This window comes from Mesocricetus auratus, unplaced genomic scaffold, assembly GCF_017639785.1.
Source record: "Mesocricetus auratus isolate SY011 unplaced genomic scaffold, BCM_Maur_2.0 Super-Scaffold_100015, whole genome shotgun sequence".
Classification (NCBI taxonomy): Eukaryota; Metazoa; Chordata; class Mammalia; order Rodentia; family Cricetidae; genus Mesocricetus; species Mesocricetus auratus.
In genome coordinates this window covers 26602296-26612427 of record NW_024429198.1, presented here as the reverse complement: position 1 = coordinate 26612427, position 10132 = coordinate 26602296, and the positions used below count along the sequence as shown (strand labels likewise).

The window sequence follows — 10132 nt, the reverse complement described above, 5'->3', positions numbered from 1 at the left end:
TCCACCTCTGGTGTCAGAGCAGAACCAGCCAGGGTAGAGGAGAGAGCAGAAGCTTCTCTGGAGGGAGCCTTTCTTAGGAAGTTTTTCTTGAACCTTTTTGGGGCCTGCTTAAAGTTTTCTTTACATCGTTGAACGAGTCTCTGTGTTGTCAATCCCCGACACCCTCCGCACATTCTCGGACACAGGCTGCGCGGCAGACTCGACAATTGGAGGTCCTACTGAGATCGTGAAAGCGAGGTAAGTGGACGGGGTAGTCCCTTTTGCCAGCCAGGGACAGATGGAGGAAAATAGGAAAAGAAACAATGGGAAATAGTCCCTGGAAGTTTAAATTACAGTATCACGTAAAAAAAGTTACTTGAAGAACAGGGGACTACAACCATGGCAGGCTTTTTAAAATGGATTGAAAGAGGGAGCCCATGGTTCATTACTGGGGAAGGCTTAAATGTCCCAGATTGGGAGGATGTTTGCTGTGATATTCAGAGAGCCGGGAGTTGACGGCATACGCCTTTAATCCCAACACTCTGGAGGCAGAGGTAGGTAGGATGGAGGCCATCCTGGTCTATAGAGCCAGTTCCAGGACAGCCTCCAAAATGATAGAGAGAAACCCAGTCAAAAAAAAAAAAAAAAAAAAACAGGTAAAATAAGAAATAAAATAAAAAATCTCCAGTCTTTTGCCTGATCCACTGACGTCAGGAAAGTAAAGGGGAACTGAGAGATCTAAAAGGCTGGCCAATAAGGCTATGCGGATGTGTTAAAAAGGGGTACCAAGCTAGGGGTACCGGATTAAATCTCCAGGCCTTCGCCTGACAAAGGTAGGAAAGTAAGGGGACCCTGAGAGATCGCCCTCAGTTGGAGGGGGGGATTGGATTAAATCTCTAGGCCTTAGCCTGACACTAAGGTCAGGGAAAAAAGGGGAACCCAGAGATTGCCCTCAATTGGAGGGTGGATTGTGTAAATCTTAAGGCTTTTTGCATGAGGGAATATTCTGGGTCCAACAATGGATTTAAAATGAGTGAATAGCCGGGGTTGGCGGCACACGCCTTTAATCCCAGTACTCGGGAGACACAGGCAGGCAGATCTCTTGAGTTCAAGGCCAGCCTGGTCTACAGAGCAAGTTCCAAGACAGCCTCCAAATAATACAGAGAAACCCTGTCTCGAAAAAAAAAATTGATAACAAGCTGGGCGGTGGTGGCACACGCCTTTAATCCCAGCACTTGGGAGGCAGAGGCAGGCGGATCCCTGAGTTGGAGGCCAGGCTGGACTGACAGCCTCAAACAATACAGAGAAACCCTGACTCAAAAAATTTGGTAACAGTAAAGAGGTACTGGTATTAAGTAAAGAAAAAGAAAAAGGTATATGGAATGGAAAATTTTGTTTGCATTTAAGTTCTATTTTGTGAGTCATCTCTAAAAACGTTTGGCCAAAAGCCTGGTCTCTCCACCTTGCATCTACAGAGTTACAAGGAGTAGGTACGGATGTACCCCATGACTGTAGCTCAAATGCAGGAATGATAAAGAACGTACAGGACTTTTTAACCCTTTTAGTTCAAGGATTGGCTGGAGTTGTTCTTTTACATAGATTTCAATTAAGGAAGCTTCATTGCAACAGACTAATCATGACCTAGGGAAAAGGATGACTGAAAGATGCATGTATGTTCTGAATGTATGGTGTGGCCACACCGGTATGTATGAAATGTGATTGTGAATGCGTGAGTGTGAACTGCTTATATGATTAAAAGGATACTCAAATCCCTTCAAAAAGAGTTAAGAAGCTACCTAGATTGCTTTAAATATAGCCAAAAGGAACATCCAGCCAGTCTGTTAATGTTTTAACAGAAAAATTTAAGATGCAAATGAGGCCTTGTCAGCTAGTGAGAGCTCTACAGGTTAGATTGGGAAAGACTGCTCACAGACTTCAAATAATTTTCAAAAGTTATTTGGACATAGTATAGTTTACAATCTTTGAGTGATTTTCCGAAGTTTTTGGGATATATTCAAAGGATATGTCCTTTTTAATGGGCATCTACAAATAATCTAAGTAGTAAGCCCAATTTACCTAGATAGTTAACCAAGGAGGGTAGACAAATCCTTCTACTGTTATGGTCCAGCTTCAACAGTTCAAAAAAGAAAAATTTTTTTTAGAAAATAAAAAAGGGGGAATAATGCCCCCAGTCCCCACATGACTCATCAAATAATACACTCCTCATTTAAAAATTTTATAATGTGAATGCCAGTGAGCTTCAGACAGATTCTGGCATGATGGAACTTGAGCAACCATTGCTCAGGTCAAATGGAGACATCCATGCACTAGACAGTGGAGAAGACCCTAATTTGGGGTCGAGGGCATGTTTGTGTTTTCTTGCAGGAAAAGAATAAAGCTTCGGCAGCTGTCAGACCATTTAGTGAGATGCATGGAGCAGAGAAAAACTGGACCTGAGACCATGGGAGCCTACCTAAGCCAGTTTGAGTGAGATCTCCTAAATCAGTGTTCCTGACCCTTGATGTCATCGAATCTAGAGCCCAAGAAAGAAAGAAAACAGTCGGTTCGAGATTTCCAGTTTCTCAACAGACCTGCTGCATCAACCTTCCGGACCCATGAGTTTTCATCGTGAAGCCAACAGAGAACTGGAAAGACTAACTGTCTGCCCTTGACACACCTTGAAACGACAGAATTCATTTGGCCAGTTTTTCCCTTTAGGGGAAAAAAGGACCCATTTAAAGCATTTGGACATTGGTATGGACTATGAGTGGCAAAAGCCTCTTTTCAGTATTTGAACAGGACATGGTCACTCGAAATATCAGACTTGATGGTTCCTGTTTCTGGAATCGTGCCTATGCCAGTGTATTTTTCTGGAGAAATGCAACTTGTCCTAATGCAACAAAAAGGAGACTTTGACTCAAGTCGCGTAATCAGCTGACGTTAAATCAACAAACTGCATCACCACAGGAACAAATTGGTGCTCTGTGGATAGTGCAACAAGCCTATTGTTCATGTTTTTCGTAATGCTACATGTGTAACATCAATGATTGTACCTAATGTATCTGTGCAAGTGCACTTTCTAAATGCTTTCCTGAGTAGATCTTGGAAAGATTGTAACTTTATCAAATTGTAAAAGTAAATCACATGTGGGTTACCCTTGTAACAGAATGTAAATCACGTGCAGGTTACCCTTGTAACAGATGAAGGCTGGTAGAATGTTATGGCCCAGACCTGGTGATGGGTACGGTGATGGAGAGGCGCTATGTCAATGGGGGTCCTGGAAATGGTGGCAGTGGCAGTAGGCATTCTGGCTTTATGCCGAGCTCAAACGAGCCTTGTTCCAGAGTCAAGAGATCCGTAACCAAGTATTGCTTAGCTTAGCCCATGGCAATCCCGATAGCCATGAAGGTTGGTTACAGATGATTTAAGGTTGGGGTGTCTCAGACGACGGGCAACCTGTGGGGAATACCCCTCCCACCTAAGACAGGGGTTCAAGGTCCCCCGAAGACGGGAAAGGGAGGGTGACCCTACTTGACCTAAGCCAGGAGTGCCTCATTTGAAAATAAAAAGGGGTGAATTGTGGGAACACCAGACCTTGAGCAGAGACTCACTTCCCCTTCAGCCTGGGAGTAGGCAGCTGTAAGACAATGTTTACTAAAAACATGTTTACTAAAAACAATACAATGCCCGGGGCAATAAGTTCCTGGAAAAGGCCTGCCCACAGAAACCGCCCTGACCTCGACCTTGTCTAAAGACTAACCGCACCTTCAGACCCACCCACATCCACCTCTGGTGTCAGAGCAGAACCAGCCAGGGTAGAGGAGAGAGCAGAAGCTTCTCTGGAGGGAGCCTTTCTTAGGAAGTTTTTCTTGAACCTTTTTGGGGCCTGCTTAAAGTTTTCTTTACATTGTTGAACGAGTCTCTGTGTTGTCAATCCCCGACACCCTCCGCACGTTCTCAGACACAGGCTGCGCGGCAGACTCGACAAGGAAGTGTAACAGTCAACTAAACTTGATGGATAGAAAGACAACACATCACATACCTTCTCTCATTGAGTTTTGTTAAAAATAGTTTATTAACATGTAAATGTCATGTGCACATTAGAGAAAACAGTCCTGAATAAGCCTGGAGATTACATGGCAAAGAGAGTCTGCTTCCAGCTCTAATTTCCATCATAGATCATAACAAAGAAAGCCTGCTGTGAAGGAAGTTTCTGTTTCTTAAAAATGTCTAACATGTGGTCAGCAAAGCACCTTGAAAAAGATCGGTTTGCTGTGTGTATGGGAGTCTATGCTTTTGTCCTGCTTGAGTCTCTGCAGACCTAGTTAGTAATTTCCTCAGAACACAGAGGGAGATTTCCTTATGAATGGAAGTAGCCTTAATGAATATGCATTTGTGTTGTATGGTATTTTTGCTCTTTGGGGAGCCTACCACCCAGCACTCGAATCAATGACACATAGAGTCTTATTATATGTCAATGCCCGGCCTTATTTTGACTAGCTTCCTGCCAGCTTTTAATTTACATTATCCAGTGTACCTTTCTTTCTTTCTTTCTTTCTTTCTTTCTTTCTTTCTTTCTTTCTTTCTTTCTTTCTTTTTTTGACAGAAAAGGGGAAACGTTGTAGAATATTGTTGTAAAGTGTGTTGCTTTTATTTATGTTGCAGTTGTTTAACTCTGTGAAGCTGTGTTACTTTGTGTGCCTAAAACACCTGTGGTCTAATAAAGAACTTAACAGACAATAGAGAGGCAGGAGAAAGGATAAATAGAAGGAGAAATCTGGGAGAAAAAAAAGGAGCCAGAGAGGGACTAGGCAGGGGGCATTCACCCTGCTACACACCTAGCCACAGAATAAGAGTGAAAGTAAGAGTATAGAAGTAAGAAAAGTAGCCGGGCGGTGGTGACGCACGCCTGTAATCCCAGCACTCGGGAGGCAGAGGCAGGCAGATCTCTGTGAGTTTGAGACCAGCCTGGTCTACCGAGCGAGTTCCAGGACATGGTCCAAAAAACAATACAGAGAAACCCTGTCTCGAAAAACCAAAAAAAAAAAGTAAGAAAAGAATAAGCCCAGAAAACAAATGTAGATGGCAATAATTTAAGGAAAGCTAGCAACAGACCAGCCAAGATAGGCCTAGCATTTATAATTAAGAAAATAATATGACTCTATGTGTTTATTTGGGAGATATAACAACCAAGAGTATTTTGGCATACCAGCATGGGCCTCAAATTTATATAGGGCAGAGAAAGCTTGAAAAAAAGGATAGGGCTCCTTTAAGAGTTTCTGCCTGCTGGGGAGCCCTCAAGCAACCAGTATGTGAAGTAGGAACAAAAATCTAAGTAAAAAACGCCTGCCAAAGCAGTATCGTTCTAGAGCTCTAGGGAGGCTGAGTACAGTTCTTGGTCACAAACTTCCAACCTGACTATGTGCTTTAGGTTTTGCTTTCACAGCTCAAGAAGTGGATAAACCCAGCCACCGGAGCTTCGGACACACGGCCCAGCGGTTTAGAGTTTGTTCTTGCAGTCAAAAGGGCTAAAAGATACACAATAAAAGGTACAGATGGAAAAACCTCTAAATAGGTTCCAGTGTGTTTAACAATGGTGTAAGCCTAAGAAAGAAAAGAAAATGGGTATAGACAGTCACAGGAAAAAGTTTTTTAAAAAAGTCTCTCTTTAAGAGAAGTAAAATAATATAAAAGAAAAAAGCCCCATAAGAAGGGAAATACACGGGGAGTTTGCATCCTGTGTGTTACTGTGTTGATTTTGAATTTTTTGATTATTGAGCAAACAATAGCTGTGAATTTGACTGCAAAACTGAACCAACCTTGATAATTTAGGGTTATCTTAATTTAAAAAGGAAGTAAAAAAATGTATTTTTCAAATGGAAATCAAAAATGCTTTGGAGCTGTGTTCCCACGGGCAATGAGAGGCTGTGGATTCCTTCAGGGTTCATATGGATCAGGTTTGATCAGGCAAGACGTCCTGAGTCTTGACAGGTGCTATCTGAGAACAAAGATAATACTGGGTCTCCCCAGAACTTGGCCTTTGTCTCAAATTTTCTCTGTGGGACCCTAAAGATAATTCATCCACAGACATCAGGAAACATTGTTGAGAAAACAAGGTCCACATTCCCAAGATTTCAAGGTTGTGAATGGTCTTTGGTTATTTGGTGGGTCATGGATGTTTGTTATCATTTAGGGGAATATCGTATATTGATACAAATACAAAGTTATATTTGTTACACTGTATATATGTTTCTACTCTTGTTTAAAGGACTTTTGTATATTGATACATATTTAAGGTAACTTTTTAACAACACACTATATAGTTCCTACTTTTAAGGTGTTGTACCTATGTAGGTCATTTAAATATATATGGTAAAATTCTAGTTTTTGAAAGCTATTATTATAAACTATTTAGGCTAATCAGGAAACATAGGTTAGTAGTTAGTCATAGAACAGTCAGATTTGTAGATATGTTAGGCATGTTTTCAAGATCATATAGAGATATATTTTAAATAGATGGTCTTCAAACACTTCAAGTACCCACAGAATATGACATTTAAAATATTTTGTTAACACAGGGTTTTTCATGGCAGTGACACACATCTGCTGCTGACAGCACCACTCTACTCAGAGAGGATGGGCACGGAAGAAACTCCTTCTGGAGTTCACTTTCTTTGTGGAAAGGCTAGCAACTGGGCAAAGAAACTGCTGCTGCCAATGTGCTGTAAAGAATGGACATGCAGGACTCACAGCAAAAACCATTGAACTTTGCTGAAACAAAGCAGGAGAGTCCTTCAAAATTCCTGCTTCACTGAAGGGTCTGACAGACATTTTGCCAGACACAAGGGAAAGTAACTAATGAACTTTGCCAAAACAAGACAGTACAGTCCAAAATTCCTGCTTCATAAAAGGTCTGCCAGCTACTTTAGGCATGTAGGGTTGAAGGTGGATGTCCCAGAATTGCAGAGGTACTCTTAGGTGACTGTCCAGGTAGCCTAATGTCTCCGTTGTTAGATAATATTACATCCTTCTGGGCCTTTGATGGAGGTGAAGACTAGATAGTTATAGTTGTTGTTTTTTTCTTAGTTATGATAGAAAGAAATTTTGTATAAAACTTTGGATTCACTAAGATAGGATAGATAATGGATTATTTTCCTCTAAATTTCCTAAATATAAATGAGCTGAATAGTGTAATCTTAAATGATAACTTTTTGTTATATGTAGTTATACTGTGCTAGAGCCAAAACCTTTTTTGACAAAAAAGGGGAAAAGGGTTACTTTTGTTTATGTTGCATTTGTTTAACTCTGTGAAATTGTTACTGTGCCTGTCTAAACATCTGATTGTCTAATAAAGAACTGAACAGCCAATGATGATGCAGGAAAAAGGATAGGTGGGGCTGATGGGCAGAGAGAATAGGAGAAATCTGGGATTTAAAAAAAAAAAAAGCCAGAAAAGGAGAAGGACATCAGGGATCAGCCACTCAGCTACCCATCCAGCTATAGAGTAAAAGTGAAAGTAAGATTATAGAAATAAGAAAAGGGACAGCCCACAGACAAAAGGTAGATGGGGATAATTTAAGTTAAGGAAAGCTGGCAAGAAACAAGACAAGTTAATGCCAAGCATTTATAATTAAGTAAATAATAACACACCTTCCATTTATTTAGGAACTGGGTGGCACCCTCCACAAAGAGTGAAACAATCAACAATTGGATGACCTCAACTTATATACATTTGACATCCATCATTTTTCATAAATTTTTTGAATATACTTTTTTTAGAGCTACATAGCATCCCTTCTGTGTGTGTGAATGTATAATAAACATATACATTTATATTTACCAACTTATTTTCTATTATTTGTTCATGGACATCTAAACAGGGGGTACATATATCTGTATAGTAAGGTGTGAGGATCCCATATAAGCCCAGGACTGAAATAGTGGGGACAGTGGGATGAGGTTATTATGGATATGAGGCCTTGACTTGTGAGGTTCCAGGGTTCTCTGCAGCAGTGCTCTCAAAGGCTACTTTAGGTCTGTGGCTCTAACAACAACCTGTAGATAGTAGGCTGTACTCCATCTGAAATTTAGTACCTGCCTCCAGCAGGCTGACAGGGTCCAAGGAGTAAGGAAGGATTTGACTCCATGTGCCTAGTGAGTTGCTAGCCCAACCTGTACTGAATTCTGAGACCACTGGAAGGAAATGCTGGTTGCAGGCTGCTCTCCTATGATGGTGAGGGTGGGAACTGTTTTTTGTCTTTGGACCCTGTACAATTTTGCTTCCACAGTTAACCTAAGACCTCTTGCATTTATCACCAAACTACATAGTGCAAGCTGGGAAAAAATGACTGAGTACATTATCTGCATTTATGTAGATACCTTTATACCAGGAGATAAACAATGGTAGTCTCCATTGGTCTTAGGCAGCCTGTTAGCTGTTCCTAATCACACAGTGTCTTCTTTAGCTATTTGTTGATGTCCTTTTTCCTGTCTCAGAGTCAACAACACTCAGGAGAACAGGTAAGAGGACCCTTAGAGATGCACATGCATGTGGCTGATGTGGGGACACCAAACCTAAGCTTCAAAAGCAAATGTCCATATATGTGCAATATTAGCAATACCTGAAATGCAATTGTTTCTATATATTTAAGAAGTAGAAACATAAAAAAAAGTAGCCAGGCTTGTTGAGGCTGAAACCTAGGCAGACCACAGTCAGAAGGCAAAGAAATTTCAAGGTCAGAGGGAATGTCCTATTGCAGTTAGAAGCAGGCTTGAAGACCTATTACAAAGAACTGGCCCTAGGACCAGATAACTGGTCCTAGTATAGAAAAGACCCAGCAAACAAAAAGTGGGCCCACATCTCATAGCCACTGTGAGTTGGGGCGTGGCCTCCCTGGCTGGTTAGGCTACTGGACGATTAGGGTTTCAGGATAAAGAAGTGTGGAGTGGATGCTCCCTCCCCTACTGCCAACATGGCAGCTCCAGCTCATGACCCCTCTGCAGCCACCACAGGCAGTCCTTTCTGGCCTCTCTCACCTCAGGATGTGAGTACAACAAAGCAGTCCAGTTTCCAGTCTGTGCATCTTACACTGGGTTCCTTGAAGGTAACTGGACACTTAATAAAGGTTCATCGAAGTCTTGCGATCTCATGAGTAGGATGTCTGAGATAAAGGATAACTGGGGATTGTTCAGTGATAGCTGTAGTCAGGATAACATGATGGATAGTTTCAAGAGAACGCAAATATGCTAAAACAGAAACATCACTAAGTATTGTGCTGGGTAAATATTTTACCAGTTTATCAGATTGGGGCCATTTCAGGCTGAGACATTAGTGTAAGAGAGGTGTTGTAGAGTAATCTTTTTGTACACTGAAGATGTGTCTTTGCCAAGGCATCTCTTGATTGGTTTAATAAAAAGCTAAATAAATGGCCAATAGTGTGGAGTCCTGGACATAGAGAACTCTGGGAAGAAGAAAGGCAAGGAGACTCCAAGGGAGCAAGACATGCAGGAGGAGAAGTCTCACAGCAACAGGTAGATGAATAGAAATGGTTAATTTAAGTGCCTCAATTTATTCATGCACCATCTTAATCAACCAAAGGTGGGGACAATGGCAGAAGACTTCTATGATCATGTATAAAGGGCAAATAGCAGTTACTTCCCTTAATCCTAAAGACACTCTGTAGCTGCACAGACTACTTGGCCTTCAGGCACTTCATAGCTGCCATGTATCACCTAGCCATCAGGGTGAAAATATCCTGCCTGGGCCCAAGTCTTTATTTAGATAGCAGCCATTCACCACTGAGGACAGAGCATCATGTAGCCATTAAGCTAATGTCTTAGAGACAATAGGAGTGATTTGATCTCTCTGAACTTGTGGCAAGATGGAATGAATGGACTTCCATATATGGGTCCAGACACATTAAGTATAGCCTTCTTTTTTGGATTAGACAAAAAGGGGGAATCGTGGTAATGTATTATTTCTGATTTAATAAAGCCACCAGAGATCAAAATGCAAAGCTAGCCACAGCAATAGAGTCAGGCAGTGGTAATTACATACTTGTAATTCCAGCAGTCATACTAGCTAGCTATAGAAGACAGGTGGTGGTGGTACACACCTTAAACCCCAGGACTCAGGGACAGAGGCAGGTGGGTC

At 41.5% G+C, this 10132-nt stretch overlaps 1 long non-coding RNA gene across 1 annotated transcript; it reads left to right on the top strand.

Moving 5' to 3' along the window:
- The first annotated feature begins 3845 nt into the window (after positions 1-3845).
- On the top strand, positions 3846-7818 carry LOC121144289. The gene is made up of 2 exons (XR_005881608.1): positions 3846-5528; positions 6558-7818. It is a non-coding gene; the product is annotated as an uncharacterized LOC121144289 (long non-coding RNA).
- Positions 7819-10132: the final 2314 nt, after the last annotated feature.